The following is a 19996-nucleotide window of genomic DNA, read 5'->3' as shown; positions in this document are numbered from 1 at the left end:
GTATACTTTTTACCATTCCTTTATTAGCTTGACTTCCTTTGATGTTGGAGTCATGCCTTCTCATTTATACAAGATGCCAAAAGACTAGTTGTTTCTGCCACAATAAGCACTTCAGATCTGATTCCTACACTCCCTAGATTCTAAATAATTTAACATGTTCTTTCACCATGTGACTGTATACAAAGATAACAACAATTGACTAACCATTCCAAATTCTGCAAAACCCCTGTTTTCCTCTAGGACACTTCAGGTGCACTACTAATACCAAACATACAGTGTGGCATCTAAAAAGAGAAAACAGTTAAATACCTCTTACTCTTGGAAGGATGTTGCCCAGTGAGTGGCTCATTTTTCTCTTTGAACTTTGTTGTTTATGTGTGTGATAATTTGAGCATATATCTGTATAATTTCAGAGTTTGTGTGTCTGTTTCAGGTTGCAAACTCCATTTTGAATGTACAGCCTTTTCTATGGTCTCTTTGACTCCCTGTTGGGTTGAGATTCCAAAGACTGGTGGCAAAAGAACAGCAATAGGAAGTGGTTGCCTCTAAGTACCTGTTTAATTGGAAAGCTATTCACTCTAGGAAAAAAAAGATTGGTCCTTGTCCAGAAAAAACAATTTTATGAGGGGGAAGTTCAAGTAGCCGGGGTTTGTGAGAGGAAGCTGGCAAGGGTATCATCTGACTCAGAGGGGTGAAGGCTTTAATAAAGGCAGAAGCTGATCTGCTCAATGGTAATTTTCTCCAGTCTCTGAGGGAGAGACTATTCACCACATCACAGTCTGCATGCCTCAGAGAGTTTAACTGTAACCATAAGCTTCATAGCTTCACAGTAGAGTTTTGAGGGGATGTGTTTAAGTAACTGGAATGTCTCGGGGGTCAGTGCTGATCGTGGAGGCTTAGGGCAAAAAAATGGTAGAAAGGCCAAGAGAGGAACCAGTGCTGCATTCTGCTTAGGCTCCAGAAGTGTAAAATTCCCTAGGGGATACAAAGCATAGAGGCTCAAATTCCCATCACAGCAATCCTAGTGGGTGGCTAGTAGAGGACATTCAGTAAGATCTGTGAAAAGGTGTTTTACACCAACATCAACATTAGTCCATATTTTCACCATATCCATAGATGCACAGCACTCATTTAGAACTGTGATTTCTTCCACAAACCAACATTTCTTTTCCTTAAAATAGCACTGGAATTAAAATAACCTTTTCTGCATGGATTTCAAAACAATGTGTTGAATCTTGATTGGGGACCCAAAGAAGCTCCCCTTCGCCTAAAAGCATTGTTCCAACTTGTGATCAACTCCTGTTGCTAGAGGTAACAAGTTTTTAATTTGTTGATGTAGCAGGGTGTAGTCCCAGAGCACACCCCCTCATGGCACAACATGATGCTGCAGGTACCCTGCGCTCCTGTTTCTCCCTAGAACTCATTCACCGCCTAGATCATTTAAAACAATATGCCTCTCTTGGACTCTAATTAATTAAGTTTTTATACAATACAGTCCCCTTTGGCCCTTCCAGCCCCAAACCATCCTTCTTGGGGCTTCAAACTCACCTTTGTTTCAGGGCTTTAGGTGACATTTCTACTTCCCACCCCAAAGTTGCCCCTGAGCTAGGTAGCTCTGCCAATCCCACTGCAGCCAGTGGATTCTCTGGAGAGTCTTTCCCACAAGTGTCTCCTGCCATGGTCCCTGGACTCACAACTCCTTCCACTTGGTTAAGGGATTGATCCCACAGAGCCTATATTGTGCTCCTTGGACACTCACACTTTCCCTGCCTCCTTAGTTGAGGGGCTCCCCAGCCGCCATCCTTAGGGCTGTGTTGTGATTCAGGAAAGTTTCCCCAGCTCACCAATATCTAGGTTCTCATTCCTATCACAAAGAGCCTCTCTCTTTCCTCTATGCTCCTCACCATTTCTTCTCTCCAGGCCATCCACCGCTAGGAATCACCTAACATCTGGGTTCTATCCTGATCAACAGATAGCCAGTTCACTAACACCTGTCCTCCATTCACAGCCTGTCCGTTGAACACTTGAACACCTGTGTACTGGAAAAGGAGTTGGCTGGTTATGGGCCCCAGGTGACATACCAGTTTGTAACAGTGTACTACTACTGATGGTATACTTTACATTGATAACTTGTAGTCCTTCTTTGATTCCCTTTTGGACTAAGATTGAGTTTAATTTAATAGGGATTGTTTTAGACTCCTATATGTTAATTCAGAAACTACACTTGAATTAGTTTTTGTATCAATTTAAAATCAGACTTTATTATCCTGTTAATTTAGACTTAATAGGTGTCTGATGCATAGAAGACATTGTCATTTTCCTATGACCTAACTTCTTTCCTTCTCAGGGACAGATGACTATCAAATAATCTGTTGTAATGCATACGTAGCACTGGCTCTCTGGACCATGCAACCATGTGTTTCCCTCACCACATCTGGACATTGCTTTGGATTGTGAGCAACCATGAGCTTCTGCTTTTGCCTTAAAATGCCAGAATTTATTTTATCATCACTATACCTCATCTGCTGTAATCCTATCATAGCTACTTGATGATTAACTTCCCTTTGATTAACTTTAGAGTTATGTTTAGGGTCTGAAGCCAGGTCTGATTCTTCCTAAATATCTGGGAACATTCTACATCTATGAATCCAGTGACAAATTTGTCCTTGATGTGCTCCTGTTTATCATTCTCAGACTTATATTCTGCTGATTCAGGCTTCTATTGTTTCCCCAAGCTTTTAGTTCCTTCAGTAGAAACCTACTCTCATAAATTGTGCTCTATTTGGGGATAAAATATTCATCAAACTTCTCTATTACTATTTCATAAACATTTTCATCATCTTCACTCTCAAATGAGAAGGTTTTAAATATTTGTTCTGCCTCTAGTCCTGTGACATATATAGAAAGCAAAGTTGTACTTCTCTTCCTCCATATTCATAGCAATCCTGTAATGGGTCAAATATTGATTCCAGTCAGGGCAGTCTCGTGGATAGCTAAACACAAAAGCTTCTGTCGAGGTAAGATTTTCTCTTTCTTAGCTCACCTTGCTTACTTCTCCTCCATATGCACTAGTATCCTTGTTTTATTTTAAAAATGTTTCTAAATGGAGTTATGTCTGCTTTAGTTAACAACCAGTAATAACAAATTATTTATAAGGGCACAAATTTCCACCATTATCCTGAGTTCACTCACTGAAAACACTTGCCACTACAGATAAAGATGAGAAATACTGGTTCCCATAGCTACTTAGTACAAGTTAGCAGAGTTTCTACTTCTCAGTGAAGACAAACACTCCTTAAATTAGTGTTTTCTTTATCTCATGCTATTCTCCCTTTATCCTGTGACATTATTCCCTTACATTTGTTCAAAAATGTAAATAATAAAGATTTCCTTGACTAACCTGATATCTAGTTTCAACACCAGACTCCCTCAAATTATTCAGCCATACCTTGTGTTCATGATCCACATCTATCATCTCAAGGTTCTCCAAACCCTTGTCCCTATGAACTGTTCTTTCTCGCCAGCTCTTCAATATTCATACATTTGGGTATTGGGTTTAAATGGCTTTTCTGTATGGAGCTTCTGAGCCTACAGAAAAGCATACTTCTTTGAACAAGTTTTCTGAATGTGCAAGTATTGTTTAGACTCTGTCATCAATTACTAGGCTCATTCTACCTCCTTCACCCAACCAGATTTTGATTCCATCACAGTACCTTTATTAGATATAATCTTTCCATGCTGAGTCATCTCTAAATTCCCCGTAAGTAAAGAGACTGGCATGTGATATACAATTCATGGCATGCAGGCATACAGAAGTTGCTTCATTTTGTATTTCTCCCCAGCCGATTGTTGCCAGATCTCTTCTGGATTCCCCCCCATAGTTATTTTACAGAGATAGTATTGTCCATATATACTGACACTAATTCTAATAATAATCCTCCATTATAGGTGTAATGCTTAAGACAGAGCCATATATTCTTCCAAGTTAGTGGCATTATCACTCAATATCAAAATAATTCAGATGTAGCTTGTTTGGGCTGTAATTAGATAAGCACAAGTCACACATCATCTGCTGAAAGTTCTTTCATTCCCTTTTTGGCTCTACAACAGCTTTTTTCCCCCTCTCCTCCTCCCCCCTTTTGTTTAACCCTCATCCACATTTGTGGGGTAATGCTGTATCCTGAGAGCATATATGTTGTGATACCTCATGAACTTGTGGATCACCAACTATGCTGTTTTAGGACATTGTCACCTAGGAACAATTCAGCAAAAAAGTTTTAATTAAGCATGAAAAACATTTTTCCTCTATCAAAAAAGTATGAGGGTTACAAAATGTACCCGAAACGTGTTGCACTTTAATTCTGTATTTTTAGTAGGTCTATATGCACTTTTTCTTCTAGTGAGAATATCTTATATTGCGAACAGGAGCTGCTAACAGGGAGTTTCGCAAGGGAGTTTGGAAGGGGAGCAGGAAGGCAGTGCGGGTCTTATAACCTTTATTCGCCTTAAAACCTATAGCCCAAACTACATTCAAAACTTCTTGCTTCAAACAACCCCTTCATTAACTAGGAGAATATGCAGGCAGGAGCCCAGCTGCAGAGTGGGGGCTATCCAGTTTATTGCACTGAGTGTAGCATGTATGATTACCTGTCCCGGGGGCGGGTGGCGTATGTGTGCATTCGGTGTGAGGAGCTCCTGGCCCTCAGAGACCACGTACGGACTCTGGAGGCAAGGGTGGCGGAACTGGAGGAGCTAAGGGAGGCAGAGAGGTATGTTGATGAGGCTTTCCGGGACACTGTAGAATTGTCCCACCTCCAGTCAGACAGCCCCTGCGCTGTTGAGGAGGATTAAAGGCCCAGGGAAGCAGAGCAGTCAACGGGAGCAGAGGGAAACCTTCCCATAGTTGGGACCCTCCTTCCAGACAGTGCTGGGGTTGCCTCTCACACTGAGGTTACCTCTCCAGGGGAGGGAACTCCAGTTGTTAAGAAAAGGCAGGTTTTAGTATTGGGAGATTCGATCATTAGAAACATAGATAGCTGGGTTTGTGATGACCGGGAGAACCGTATGGTGACTTGCCTGCCTGGTGCAAAGGTTGAGGATCTCTCGAGGCATCTAGACAGACTTATGTGTAGGGCCTGGGAGGAGCCGGTGGTCATGGTACATGTAGGTACCAATGATATAGGGAAGGGTAGGAGAGATGTCCTGGAGGCCAAATTTAGGCTGCTAGGGAAGAGACTGAAATCCAGGACCTCTATGGTGGCATTCTCAGAAATGCTCCCAGTTCCACGCGCAGGGCCAGGTAGGCAGGCAGAGCTTCAGAGTCTCAATGCGTGGATGAGACGATGGTGTAGAGAGGAGGGGTTTACATTCATTAGGGACTGGGGAAACTTCTGGAATGGGGGGAGCCTATTCAGGAAGGATGGGCTCCACCTAAACCAAAGTGGAACCAGACTGCTGGCACTAAACATTAAAAAGGTTATAGAGCAGTTTTTAAACTAGGAGATGGGGAAAGCCGACTGCTGCAGAGGAGCATATGGCTCGGACCGAGACTTCTCTTAGGGGAGACTCTAATGATAGAGAATCTCCAGGTTATAGTCAGGAGCAGAGGATGGAAGAGGATAAAGTAGGGGCCAGATCAGATGATAAACATTCACATAAAAAATAATCTGATACATCAGAAAAGGGCAGACAAATAAACAGTGACAAGTTTTTAAAGTGCTTGTACACAAATGGTAGAAGTCTCAATAATAAGATGGGTGAACTAGAGTGCCTTGTGATAAAGGAGGATATTGATATAATAGGCATCATAGAAACCTGGTGGACTGAGAGCAATCAATGGGACACAATCATTCCGGGGTCCAAGAGGTAACTATAGCAGGACCGCTTGAAAATAGTGACCATAATACAATAGCGTTCAACATCCCTGTGGTGAGAAGACCATCTCAACAGCCCAACACTGTGGCATTTTATTTCAAAAGGGGGAACTATGCAAAAATGAGGGGGGGAAGTTAAACAGAAGTTAAAAGGTACAGTGACTAAAGTGAAATCCCTGCAAGCTGCATGGGCGCTTTTTAAAGACACCATAATAGATACCCAACTTCAATGTATACCCCAAATTAAGAAACACAGTAAAAGAACTAAAAAAAGAGCCACCGTGGCTTAACAACCATGTAAAAGAAGCAGTGAGAGATGAAAAGACTTCCTTTAAAAAGTGGAAGTCAAATCCTAGTGAGGCAAATAGAAAGGAGCATAAACGCTGCCAAATTAAGTGCAAGAATGTAATAAGAAAAGCCAAAGAGGAGTTTGAAGAACGGCTAGCCAAAAACTCCAAAGGTAATAACAAAATGTTTTTTAAGTACATCAGAAGCAGGAAGCCTGCTTAAACAACCAGTGGGGCCCCTTGATGATCGAGATACAAAAGGAGCGCTTAAAGATGATAAAGTCATTGTGGAGAAACTAAATGGATTCTTTGCTTCAGTCTTCATGGCTGAGGATGTTAGGGAGATTCCCAAACCTGAGCTGGCTTTTGTAGGTGACAAATCTGAGGAACTGTCACGGATTGAAATGTCACAAGAGGAGGTTTTGGAATTAATTGATAAACTTAACATTAACAAGTCACCGGGACCAGATGGCATTCACCCAAGAGTTCTCAAAGAACTCAAATGTGAAGTTGCGGAACTGTTAACTAAGGTTTGTAACCTGTCCTTTAAATTGGCTTCTGTACCCAATGACTGGAAGTTAGCTAATGTAACGCCAATATTTAAAAAAGGCTCTAGAGGTGATCCCGGCAACTACAGACCGGTAAGTCTAACGTCTGAACCGGGCAAATTGAAACAATAGTGAAGAATAAAATTGTCCGACACATAGAAAAACAAACTTTTGAGCAATAGTCAACATGGTTTCTGTAAAGGGAAATTGTGTTTTACTAATCTATTAGAATTCTTTGAAGGGGTCAACAAACATATGGACAAGGGGGATCCAGTGGACATAGTGTACTTAGATTTCCAGAAAGCCTTTGACAAGATCCCTCACCAAAGGCTCTTATGTAAATTAAGCTGCCATGGGATAAAAGGGAAGGTCCTTTCATGAATTGAGAACTGGTTAAAAGACAGGGAACAAAGGGTAGGAATAAATGGTAAATTCTCAGAATGGAGAGGGGTAACTAATGGTGTTCCCCAAGGGTCAGTCCTCGGACTGATCCTATTCAACTTCATAAATGATCTGGAGAAAGGGGTAAAAAGTGAAGTGTCAAAGTTTGCAGATGATACTAAACTGCTAAAGATAGTTAAGTCCAAAGCAGACTGTGAAGAACTTCAAAAAGATCTCACAAAACTAAGGGATTGGGCAACAAAATGGCAAATGAAATTTAATGTGGATAAATGTAAAGTAATGCAAATTGGAAAAAATAACCCCAACTATACATACAATATGATGGGGGCTAATTTAGCTACAACAAGTCAGGAAAAAGATCTTGGAGTCATCGTGGATAGTTCTCTGAAAATGTCCACGCAGTGTGCAGAGGCGGTCCAAAAAGCAAACAGGATGTTAGGAATCATTAAAAAGGGGATAGAGAATAAGACTGAGAATATATTATTGCCCTTATAAATTGATGTTACGCCCTCATCTCGAATACTGCGTAGAGATGTGGTCTCCTCATCTCAAAAAAGCTGGCACTAGAAAAGGTTCAGAAAAGGGCAACTAAAATGATTAAGGGTTTGGAACGGGTCCCATATGAAGAGAGATTAAAGAGGCTAGGACTCTTCAGCTTGGAAAAGAGGAGACTAAGGGGGGATATGATAGAGGTATATAAAATCATGAGTGATGTGGAGAAAGTGGATAAGGAAAAGTTATTTACTTATTTGCACAATACAAGAACTAGGGGTCATCAAATGAAATTAATAGGCAGCGGGTTTAAAACAAATAAAAGGAAGTTCTTCACGCAGCGCACAGTCAACTTGTGGAACTCCTTACCTGAGAAGGTTGTGAAGGCTAGGACTATAACAGAGTTTAAAAGAGAGCTGGATAAATTTATGATGGTTAAGTCCATTAATGGCTATTAGCCAGGACGGGTAAGGAATGGTGTCCCTAGCCTCTGTCTGTCAGAGGATGGAGATGGATGGCAGGAGAGAGATCATTTGATCATTGCCTGTTAGGTTCACTCCCTCTGGGGCACCTGGCATTGGCCACTGTCGGTAGACAGTATACTGGGCTAGATGGACCTTTTGTCTGACCCGGTACAGCCTTTCTTATGTTAATAGCATATGGTAACTGATAATGCATTGCAGTGACAGAAGTTGCCACATACTGTCACCCTAAGGTAGAAGGTACTCCAAGGATGTTGCTCCCTTCAAATCTGGACTTGGTTGGTATATTCAACACAGAGTAGACTAATGCTAGCACTGTTTGTCTAACACTTTGGAGGAGATTTTCTGTATGGCTAATATGCTTCAAACACTGCAGACTCCTGAAGAGATTTTTCTAAGTTGTACATTTCAAGATAGTGAACAAACAGGCACGATATTCTGCTTTTGACCTTATAAAAATGATTTTCAACTCTGAAAGTGAGTTGTCGTGATAATATGTTAGATTATAGTGATTTTGTGACAAATCATATTGTGAGTTGCTCTGACAAGGAAGACTATCTTTCCATTGATTGTTCATCAAGTTTGTCTTTAAACAATGAAGAGTTCATATTCAGGCCTGTTATAAGACTGGAAGAAACATAGTTGGGAATAACTTCTCCACTGGTATTCAGATTGCTGAAGATCTAGTCAATGAAAATTTGACTTGTGTTCAAACAAGTTGACAAAATAAGTCAGACATACCCAGTGAGATACATCCACATTGCAGAAGAGAAAAATTGTCATCAGTGATTGGGTTTTCTGGGCCACTCACCCTGATTTACTGTATTCCAAAGGAAGGCAAGTCAGTAATGATACTATCAATGATACACTATGACAAGGTTGTAGAAAGAGACAAAAAGAAACCCCACATATTTCATCATTGCCATTACACTAGAAGTGTAGTCAATAATGTGGATCATCTTACAGGTGCAAGGTAAGTAGATGGACAATATTTCTCTTCTTCAATTTGCTTGATATTGCAGGCATTGCGAGATTCATCAGTTGGGTCAGCAGCAATCTTGCTTCACACCACACTTGACCAAGACAAGGAAGGTGCTTGTCAATCTAGGAGAAATACTCAAACTATAAAGAGAACAATCCTTAGTATTCATCATGTCAACCAAAGCAGCACTTTCATCCCTTGGCTACCATTGACAACAGCCACCTTGGAGCACCTGGGAAACATGGTAGTGGACACTGCCACATTTGTCCAAGGTCAGCTGATCATAAGAGCCATAAGCAATGTGGAGAATGCAGTGAATCTATGTGCACTGACCATTTCACATTGATGCTGATGTGTGAAATTTATGTATAGGCTCACCCTGAATGAGACTTTTGCTAGTTCTTTCACTTTGCTAGTATATTAATTTTTTTTTCTTTCCACCTAAAACAGTAAAGAATTATTCTTGGTTCCTGAATGCACTTGGGGTACAAACTTTCCCCATGACACAATTAATATAACTTTTTTCTCAACACTGAATGCGGGTTAAATACTTCATTGTTGGCAGAGGTATGAAGGCAGAAAAGAAAGAGGCAAAGTATAAATTAAGTAGACAAAAACAATAAGTCCTTATTTTTCTGTTTTTCCCTCAGACTGATAACCAAAGAAACCAATAGCACACCGAAGTGGACACACTGTGTGTTAATAGTGTCTGAGTTCAAATATGTTAAAATAAACTAGGTTTCTAGCTTAACACAAGTCACTATGCCATCACAAATATGTCAAAAAAGAAAAAGAAAAAGAAAAAAAAAGGGTTTGAATTAAGCTCTCATGAAGAGGTAGAAAGAATCCACAAATCAGATTTTGAAACTTCTTTTTGGATTAATTCTTTTTCAGATGAGAGGTAAAATCATATGAGAACCATCAGAAAAATAACACTTCCCACAAATGGACGTTCTACCATCACTTTTCCTTGCCATCCACCCTCCCTTTGCTTGGGGTTCTCCTAATCAATGATTTCCTGATGTGCTAATTGACCATAAAGAATTGCTGTACTATCACCAGGCTATTCATCAGAAGGTCTTTTGATTAAAAAGAACCAAGTACCACTGCCTAAAAATTAATAGCAGAAATTATAGAAATCTTTTAGTGTAGGTTATGATAACATCAACCCAGGAGAAACCATACATCTATGAAAGGGAAGCTCTGAGGAAAGGCTCAGATTATTAACCTTCTTTCTTGTTATTTTCCTTTTCCAGTTTCCTTGAGATAGTCTGAGCTTTTATAGGCCCTTCTGAAAATGGGTGGGAGACATAACACTTCACCCTAGCATTTTCATGAAAAAATAATCTTAAAATGTGTTGAGGGTAGCTCATTTTCTTCTTAAAAGAAGCACAATTCTTATACATAAACCCCTCAATTTCCTATATCCCAAATCCCCAAACTACAACACCTTCCTCTTCTTATATAGAAATTAAAAAAGCCAACACTTTTTTAAATTCTGCAGTGGCTTGTGCTATGTTAAGTGAAATACAAATCCATGCTCAATATAAATCCATAGGAACTTTCAAACAAACAAACAAACAAACCTCTCTTTCCTTTGCTAAGTTAAGAAATATATCAGTGCAATACAAAAAGTTGATGGAAATAGCTCCTGAAACATTTTTTTGTCTTTCAAATATTGTCGTATTTGTACGATTTTATTAATTCCTTCATACTGTTGGTGTTAAGTATCAGATGATAAAATACAATACTGCAAATATGGTGTACAGTTACAAAGAAAAAGAACATAAAACAAATTACAGGCATTCTCTCTAATAGTAACTACATGTCCGTAATGTAAGACGCTCATGTTAAAACGTTTCAATAGGCCTTTTAAACAAAACTGGTTGTTCAATAAACAATCCTCTGAATAAAAATTAATCTGAATTCTAATGTGCTGACAATGTCACTCTTTTGTTGAAAAATGACAATAGTGCAAGCAAATTTAATCCAGGGATTCTGGGCCAAAATTCATCCCTGGCATAATTCTGCTGAAGCTAACAAAGTTACACCAGGGATGAATTTAGAGGAAATGTGTTTGGTCTCCTTGAAGTGGAGCAATTAATGATAACGCTGTAGAATGTGTTACATAAGATTTACAGATGTCCTGAGAATAGTTTATACAGTATTTTAGAAGACAATTAGAAAATACAATATAAGAGGAATGAAAAGAAAATGTCTTGGGGAGGAGATGGAGAAAGTACAAGAGACGGGAAGGGGCCATCATCAAATTGCATACTGCTGATATTATAACTGCAATCTTGTTGAGATAAAGAAAGTCCCTACTTTGACTCTGGTTTCAAGAGTATATATTAGCCTATCATATGACTCAATATTAATCACTTGTGAATACCAGTCTCTTCTTAATCTAAGTATTATTATATACCATCATCATGCCATGCTATTTGGTAGCACATAGGAGAGCACATAGCCAGCACTCCCAGTGTGGACTAGATCATTCCATTTTTGCCTTTAAATAAAAAAGGAGCATAAGGTGTCTGTTATACTTGATTTGTGTGTGTTATACTTAATTTGAATTAAACATCAATATCCTGTACCAAAGCACCTAAGCATAGACCCATGCAGTGAGTTATTCACATTTTTTCTAGCTGGTATTTCTTGGGTAAATAGCAAAACACAGAAAACTATTCTTCTCTTTATCAGGGATATTTATGTACAGGATACTTAACATTTCCCTGTTATATGTTATTGCATGCTTTTTGATGGTGTTGATAGTACTGTACGGAATGACTGATACAGTACTTTTCATTCTCTTCAGATGTTATGGAAGCAGATGAAATCATTGCAGGTTAGTAAAACCTAGGTTGGTATACAAAGCCCCCTGTCTCCACTAGGGTTTGGAAAGTTGATCTTGGTTCCATCTGCATTTCAAAACAGGTTGGCAAAACTGTGTGTGGCTTCAAAGTTAATATAACCTCATCAGCCAGATTTCCAAAACCAAAACCAGCACTGGTTCAGCTGTGGATCCAATTTACTTGACTCCACAAAGTTTGGGGATGAGCATTGTTCAAATAAACAGTTTCAGTGTACCCCCACCTCTATGAATTATAATTGTCATTAAGAACATCAAGTATATGAGCACTGGAAGGGGAACAGTAGAAATTTCAAGTTAGCCAGAAGATAAATTAACTGTCTGCTTAAAAGTCACCACTAAGGAGTAATATCCTGCCTTTGCCCCCTGCCCTTCCTTCACCAAATGCACTCATCTCTTGAACACAAATTTCTGCACTATTTATTCTCAGACAGAGATGGTAGCCTACAACTGCCACAGAGTAACTGTTTGAAGAATTGGACCCTTGTCATAACTATAAAGGGAAGGGTAACAGCTGTCCTGTGTACAGTACTATAGAATCCCTCCTGGCCAGAGACTCCAAAATCCTTTTCCCTGTAAAGGGTTAAGAAGCTCAGGTAACCTGGCTGGCATCTGACCAAAGGACCAATAAGGGGACAAGATACTTTCAAATCTTGGGGGGGGGAGGTTTTTGTTTGTGCTCTTTGTTTGGGAGTGCGTTCGCTCTTGGGACCGAGAGGGACCAGACATCAATCCAGGTTCTCCACATCTTTCTAAACAAGTCTCTCCTATTTCAAACTTGTAAGTAAATAGCCAGGCAAGGCATCTTAGTTTTCCTTTGTTTTCTCAACTTGTAAATGTACCTTTTACTAGAGTGTTTATCTTTGTTTGCTGTACTTTGAACCTAAGACTAGAGGGGAGTCCTCTGAGCTCTTTAAGTTTGATTACCCTGTAAAGTTATTTTCCATACGGATTTTACAGAGATGATTTTTACCTTTTTCTTTAATTAAAAACCTTCTTTTTAAGAACCTGATTGATTTTTTTTCCTTGTTTTAGATCCAAGGGGGTTGGATCTGTATTCACCAGGAGTTGGTGGGAGGAAGGAGGGGAATGGTGAATTTCTCCTTGTTTTAGATCCAAGGGGGTTGGATCTGTATTCACCAGGGAATTGGTGAAAGGTTTCTCAAGGCTTCCCAGGGAGGGAATCCATTGGGATGGTGGCAGCGGACCAGAGCTAAGCTGGTAGTTAAGCTTAGAAGTTTTCATGCAGACCCCTACATTTGTACCCTAAAGTTCAAAGTGGGGATACAGCCTTGACAACCCTATATGGATATGCAGTACAGATGGCTGTAGCTTGTAAACTCAAATTAAAATTCTGACCTCACTGAAATTTATGGGAGTTTTTGCTATTGACTTCACTGGAGCCAGGATTTCACCCTTACTGTACTATTCTGCATGTTCAGTAGCTTTATTCCACATACCCTGTGTGGGCCCTTCTTTATATTCAAAGTTGCAGAAGCTTAACTTTGAATTGGGTTAAAATCCCACCTTTATTTAATCCAGTGTAGTTTTAAATATAGACAGGGCCGGTGCTACCATTTAGGCAAACTAGGCAGTTGCCTAGGGCGCCAAGATTTGGGGGCGCCAAAAAGCTGTGCCCCCAATTTTTTTTTACAGCGTTCCTATGCCCCCTCCCCATGCGCGCTGTCGCCGCTCCACTTCTCCCGCCTCCCAGGCTTGCAGAGCCAATCAGCTATTTGGCGCCGCAAGCCTGGAAAGGGAGGAGAATTAGAGCGGGGGCAGCGTGCTCGGGGAGGAGGTGGAGCAGTGGTGAGCTGGGGTGGGGAGCTGCCTCACGGCTCCCCAGGCCGGAGGGGTGGGGAGCTCCCGCAGGGGTGCCTCAGGGTGAGGGGGGGAGCTGCTGCAGAGCTCCCCACCCCAGCTCACCTCTGCTACGCCACCTCCCCGAGCATGCCGTCGCAGCTCCACTTCTCCCGACTCCCAGGCTTGTGGCGCCAATCAACTGTTTGGCGCCACAAGCCTGAGAGGGGAGGAGAATTAGAGCAGGGGTGGCGTGCTCGGGGAGGAGGCGGAGCAGAGGTGAGCTGGGGTGGGGAGCTGCCACATGGCTCCCCGGGGGGGGGCTGCCATGGTGGGGGGTGGGGGCAGGGAGCTGCCACAGGGCTGGGGTGGGGGGCGCAATTTGGAAGTTTCGCCTAGGGCCTTGCACCGGCCCTGAATATAGACAAGGCCTATGTCTCAAAACACTTGGAAATAGATGAAAGACCCCAGAAAGTACTCCAAGAAAAAAATTTTTCTTTTTAAACCAAGAGAGCAAATAAAAACAAATAAATAAAAAGAAAATAGCTTTCGTCTAACTCAGAGAAACTGATTGTGACCGAATGCACCTCTGTATTCATACCCCATACACTATTGTAATAATCCTGGTACAAAATATGTGAAGATTCATTTGAAAACTAATAATTTGCTGATCAATAATATCATGGTGAAATGCATGTAGCAACAACATTATATGTAAAGTTATGAACATAAGATGAAGTAATGACTGAAATGTGTTTACCAGACAAGCCTGCATAGTGGGTAAACCAGTTTCTCAAATAAAAAGGACAAGCTGATGCCTCTAGCCAGGTGTCATAAAGTTGATTGGCAATCACTGGTCAAGTGGGCATGCTTTGGCAGGGAAGGGGGGCAGGAACAGATAGAGTTGCATTTCAACAAACATGGAGCCTCTTTCACCATGAGACCCCATGTCTCTATCCTCACAGATGGAAGGAACTTTATCAAGGGGCAATCCTCAGAAGAATGTATTTCAAAGGATGACTGGGCTATAAAAGTGAAAGGCAAAAACACCCCAAAGGTGTCTCTCTCTATCTCTCTCTTTTTCTCTTTCACCTAAAATGACAGAGGAAGCAGAGGAAGCAGCCATTTGACTTTGGGAGAAATCCTGACCTGAAATTTGGTTGTCCCTGTTGCTGTGAACATGCGGTAGGAATTTTATCTTGAACCAAGTCTAGTTTGAGAAGTTTTAGCACCAGAAAGTGTTTTTTTATTATTTCTCTTGTAACCATTTCTGAGTTTAGTGCCTTGTACTCACTTAAAATTGATCTCTTTGTAGTTAAATAAACTTGTTTAATTATTTAATGAAAACTAATCCAATGTTGTATTTAAACTGTGTGGATAACTCCATTTAAGGTAGCAAACTGTTGTACATTTACTCCCTTACAGGAGCAATGGACCTCCAATATCTGCACTGTTCAGGAGGGGGCAGAACACATGTTTTGCAGGAAAATTTGGGACTGTGAGTGTGGTGATGTCATCCTGCAGGTAATAACCAAGCTCCTGGGGTCAGTGTTGCTGGCAACTGCAGCTGTACACTAGGGCTACCATACATCCGGCTTTCCCCGGACATGTCCGGCTTTTCAGTCTATAAATAGCCATCTGGGGGGGGATTTCTAAAAATCTAAAAATGTCCAGGATTTCCCCCCAGTCGGCTATTTATAGACAGAAAAGTGGCGGCCAAGCGCTGCTCGGCAGCCAAAGCCCCTTCCCTGCTCCCCCCATCCCCTGCAGCCCCTACAGCCTTACCACGCCGTCCGGCCCCGCAGCTGCCTTCCCCCTCCTCCCCTCTCCTGAACACTCCGCCCCCCTGCTTCTTCCCCTCCCCTGCTTCCCGCGAATCAGATCTTCGCGGGAAGTCTGAAAAGAAGCAGGGGCAGGCTGGCGGCAGCAGCAGGTAAGCTGGGGCGGGGGGGTGGGGGGGGAGAGGAGAGCTCCGGGGAGGCAAGGCCCTGGCCGAGCGGCTCCCTCCGGCCCAGGCTGAGTGGCGCCCAGTGGCACCAGAGGCTCCAGCCCTGGCCCCAGCGGCTTGGGCCTGACTCGGGCCCCAGGGCGGCGGCCCCAGTTCCGGCCCCAGCCGCTCTGGCCCGGCCCGGCCCAGGCCCCAGGTCGGCGGCCCTGGTTCTGGCCGAGCACGTCGGCCCAACCCCGGCCAAGCACCTCCGGCCCGACCCCATGCCCCGCGACCCCGGCCGGATCTCCAGCCAGAGGGCAGCCCGATTCCTGGGCTCTTTAAAGCCAGCCCTGGTCAGGGGACAGGGAGGGGGGGGTTGGAGGTTCTGAGGGGGGCAGTCAGGGGGTGGGAAGTGGGAGGGAATGGATGGAGGCGGGACAGGGGGGGGGGGGGCTAGAGTGGGGCTTCCCCCTCGTGTCCTCTTTTTTGCTTGTGGAAATATGGTAACCCTACTATACACAGACACTCAGGATGTGACCTACATGTTGTCTGGCAGTTTGTGAGGAGCCCAGGTTGAAAGCTACACCAGCACAACCATTGTGTGGCAACCCAGGTTGCTGTTCAGGCAGTGACAACCCCCAACTGGGTTAGAATTCACCCCGGAATGTGACATTGATATAGTTTGAAATTCATGAAAAGCAGACTAAATACTCAGAGTGATATTTTTTATGCCAACTTGAAACAGAAATGTTGGCAGACCCTTACCTGTAGCAATGCTAGCAGTCAGATACCACTATCATGATTTCCATTATTTGTTGTATTGTCAGTGGCTCACCTTCCTTGCAACATACACAGGGAGACAAGAAAAAGGTTTAACTTGGGAGCGGGCTGTACCAAAATATTTTCTGAGTTACATAACACTGCAATTTTTAGGAGTAGTGCATCCTAGAGGAACCAACAATCTAGTGCTTTCCTACACTATTTTAAGAACAGAATTAGCCCTCTGTTTTTTAAAAAGACAAACCAAAGAGCACAATCCAGCAGCTACTATTGCCTTATATTTGATCCCAATCCTGCAAGCCTTCTGTGACTCTAAGAGCACTTGGTACACTCTAGTACACTGTCTCTCATCAGACCCAACCAACTCACTACACCCATCACTCTGTTGTCATGGTATTTATTCAAAAGATATTGTGTGCTATATAAAACCTAATACTATGCTGGTTATTAACATCATTGTAAAACGCATGTGTTAACATTATATGTGAAGTTATGAATTTCCTCTGTATGATGTTACTACTATATGTTTTAGACCAGACAGCCTAGCCTAGGTAAAGGTGATAAACAGGTCTGTCCTAGACAAAGGAACATGGATTTACCTCAATTTACATATTAGCAGTAAACAAAGCCATCAAGCTAAACCAGCAGGGGTTGCCCTGATCCTGAACTCCAGAGAAAGAGAATTAATATAGCACCTGCACCCCAGAAAGACACAGGCAACTGAATCCCCAGGAGGCCTTCCTGACTTGGAAGACAAAAGACAACCCTTGGGGATATAAGGAACAGACAGTGACTCCATTTTTAACCTTCATGCTAGGTAACAAAAGAACAGAGCGATTTGATCTCTGTGATAGGTCCTGGCCAGTAAAAGCTAGAAAGGAGACGGGGGTCAGGGTGGGAGGTGAGAGAAACCATCTTGAAAAAAAGACTGTACCAAGCTAGGTTAAGTTTTAGTCTTTTAGATGCATGTGTTCACTTTTATTTGCTTGTATCAATTTCTGACTTTCTCCTTTTTACCTGGTATCATAATTTGTGATCTTTTGTTAATAAACTTGTTCTGTGTTCATTATAAATCATCAATGCTGTGTGAGTTCAGTAAAGTGTGTGCTTCCAGAAAGCTGACAGGTTGTAGTCTTTTATTGTCTCTGCAGAGACAGTGAACTTAACACTTTCTGCGTGACGGTCCAGTGAGAGAAACTGGTCCCTACAACCAGAAGATTCTGGGGCAAATTCAGGGCTGGAAGTGTACTAAGGTCAGCCTGAAAAGAGTAACCAGGTTGGGCAAGGCCAGGATGAAGTTTATGGGCTGCTGGCAGGCTGCTGGAGTCAGAACTCTGAACAAAAGTTGCACAGCCACAAGACACCCAGGGTTAAAAGGCAGACAGTGACCAAACCCCTTAGTCAGCTGAGGAACCCCAAAACATCATGGCCTCCATAGATAAAATCTCTCAAAAGATAGTGAATGAAACCCTGGTCCGGTGAAGGCAGTAGCAAAACTTCAATTTGCGCCAATAGGATTTGCACTAAAAACTCTCTCAAAAGATTATTCAGGTTTACATGTCAGATAGGAAAACATAGGGGAAATGTACAGGTAAATCTGGGGATTACAAATTGTGGAGAAAATGAGATGATGCCTCACTCAAAATGATTTCTGTTTTTTCTCTAATTAAAAAAGAGTGCAGCGTGAAACATTAAAACAAGCAAGTGGGTTTTCTTTTCTTTTCTTTTAATTTTGTGATAGGAAATAGAAATTAAAAGTAGAAAGTAAAAGGATTCTGCTTAAATTCCCAAACCCTCTAAAGGTCTGGGAAATATCATACCATTTTTAAATCACTATACTATATTCCAGCTATTGTTTGTGCTCCTACTTTTAGGACATATACTGTATCCTAGTACACAGGGACCTACTGTTACAAAATCCTAAATGGTTCGATTGTATAAATTACTAAGATAGTTATTTTGGAGACATTGGTCATAGCTTGATGGTTTAGGCAGGCCATGAGAGAGTTTGTTTACATTGACCATCCGCAGCTCCCAGTGGTTGCAGTTCACTGTTCCCAGCCAGTGGGAGCTGTGGGAAGCAGTGCGGGCCGCAGGGACATGCTGGCCAGTGCTTCCCACAGCTTCCATTGGCTGGGAACCATGAACCGTGGCCACTGGGAGCTGTGGGCAGCCATGCCTGCAGACATTCAACGTAAAACTGTCTTGTGGCCCGCCGACAGATTACTCTGATGGGCCGTGTGCGGCCCGCAGGCCACAGGTTGCCCACGACTGGGTTAGGTCCATGTATTGTGAAGAAAAAAGGATAGTAGAATAGGTGATTAAATCCTGCTTGCTAAATTTATAGCCACTGTAGTTATTAATTTTGTACCCCACTGCTTTTGCTTGTAGTGAAAAGAGTATTATTTTTAAATTGCAGTACACAATATGTACATTTTGAAACCTGTACTTTTTCCTGGCATCTGTCAACATCCTGCAAAACACATACAGAAGTCAGTAATTTACATATTTCTTGAGTTGTTGAGCCCTGATATCATGGGAACTACTCTCTATTGGGCATACTTTTTAATTAACTGATGCTATAATTTTCATCTTAAAAACATTGGTAAAAAGGAGTTGTTCAGATTGAACAACTAGTAGACTGAGATGAGCAGATGTTTAAATACTCTAATCTCACTTCCATACAAGAACATCACTGATATTCCTCTCCTGCTTTCTATATACAGTAAGTGCTACAAGCAAAAAGTAATAATTGTAATTTTAAAAGATCATTTTCAGCTTCCTCTACTTTTAGTGAAATAAATCTTTCTGAATTTTCTAGGCATGATGTGTCACTGAGATGAAGTGTTATACCTATTCATGTCAATGTGCATATCGTATTATCCTCTATAATCATTCCAAGGATACATGTCAGGAATGACATTTGAAAAGATGCAACTCACTGTGAATTGCCGTTAACAATACCATATTTTTCAATAAGCAGTTCTGAATGGGAATGATTTCATGTACTGGTATATTGTTTCTCATATTTATCCCAGCAGACTCTGCCCTCAGAAAGAAAGATATTTGTTACCATCCCTTTCTCAGGCAGACTGGGCAGGACTGGATAAAGTCCATTGATATTCATAATTCAGCTCGTCTTTAATGGCACTGTAGTTAAGCTGAACCACACAGTGGGGATCGCTCTCTACATAGAGAGGGGGCTGATTACTAGAGCTGTGCAAATAACTGATTTTTCAGTTTTGTGGCTGAAACAAGAGAGTCAAAACAGATTTGTATGGATCAAATGAAACAATTTATTTAACCTGAAATAAAATGTTTAGTTGGGGGGGGGGGTTATTCTTTTTCAAATAAAGTTGCAGTAACATTCAAAATGAAAAGGTGTTTTGAATAAACAAAAAAAATTGAAACATATTAAAAGTTTTTTTCTTCCTCTTTCCACTCAGAAGAAACAATTTGGTGAATTAGTCTCAAATTCATGAAATGTTTCATTTGAACTGAATATTCAGTTTTAGCTGAAAAAAAATGCACATAAATAATTGCACCCA

The sequence above is a fragment of the Malaclemys terrapin genome, chromosome 1 (genome assembly GCF_027887155.1).
Source record: "Malaclemys terrapin pileata isolate rMalTer1 chromosome 1, rMalTer1.hap1, whole genome shotgun sequence".
Classification (NCBI taxonomy): domain Eukaryota; kingdom Metazoa; phylum Chordata; order Testudines; family Emydidae; genus Malaclemys; species Malaclemys terrapin.
This window is presented reverse-complemented; position numbering follows the sequence as displayed.